This window comes from Echinops telfairi, unplaced genomic scaffold (assembly GCF_000313985.2).
Source record: "Echinops telfairi isolate 266 unplaced genomic scaffold, ASM31398v2 ScPeMD7_12;HRSCAF=54, whole genome shotgun sequence".
Lineage (NCBI taxonomy): Eukaryota > Metazoa > Chordata > Mammalia > Afrosoricida > Tenrecidae > Echinops > Echinops telfairi.
Genome location: NW_022103909.1, coordinates 2413942 through 2414986, shown reverse-complemented (window position 1 = coordinate 2414986; position 1045 = coordinate 2413942).

The following is a 1045-nucleotide window of genomic DNA, read 5'->3' as shown; positions in this document are numbered from 1 at the left end:
GACAAATTACGACCAGGAAAACTCCCTGTGGTGAAGGTTCTAAGACCTGGGATCCTTTCCAGATGAGAATCCACAAGGTCTCATTGATTTGCACAGTCCCCTTCTGAGATCGTGAAGCAGATCACTGCCGTCGGTTTTGAGCCTGGAGCAGAGGTTGAAGTCACCACTGCAGATGCTTAAATCAGCTATTTTAATAAATTGATTATCTGTTGGTTAAAAAAAAGAAAAGGAAAAACTGACTGCAAGTTGCACTGTTCACCATACCCTGAGCCAAAGTTTTTAGATGGTATTTCTTAGTGGGAAATGTATGGTTCAATTCAGGAACAGTGAATGCAAATCTTTCACAGTCAGCAGGATCTAACTGAATTGTGTAAAACAATCTTTTAAATCTATGCTAATCATATCCCAATCCTTTGGAATCATGCTAGGTAAAGGAAGACCTGGCTGGAGGCTTCCCATCGGCTGTATAATAGAATTAATAGCTCTTAGATCTATGATCATTTTCAATTTACCTGATTTCTTCCTAATTACAAACATGGGGGAACTCCAGGGACTCGGGGTCTCTGCTATATGAGCTTCTCTCAGCTGCTCTCAAACTAAATCATATAGAGCCTCAAACTTTTCACTATGTTTTTTTCAATCATTTTATTGGGGGCTCGTACAACTCTTTATCACAATCCATCCATCCATACAAATGTCAAGCACATTTGTACATTTGTTGTCATCATCATTCTCAAAACATTTGCTTTCCACCTGAGCCCCTGGTATCAGCTCCTCATAATTTTTCACTATTAAGGGACCACTGTTCTATCTATATTGGGTCCTGTGACACCCGAGTTAGTTTAATGGGTTCAGACCAGACACAAGTTTTAATAATTTCTGGTTCTCCATCAGGTGTAAGCGCAGTCATTTTGGGCAGTCACTCCATCGAGGCGCTCCCTCTGCTGGTGGGACTGTGCCAAGGCCCGACTGCTTCTGCAGGCACTGTGCGGTGCGCTGGATGGGCACTGCGTTTACCAGGTTCCTTTGGGCTCACAACACACCC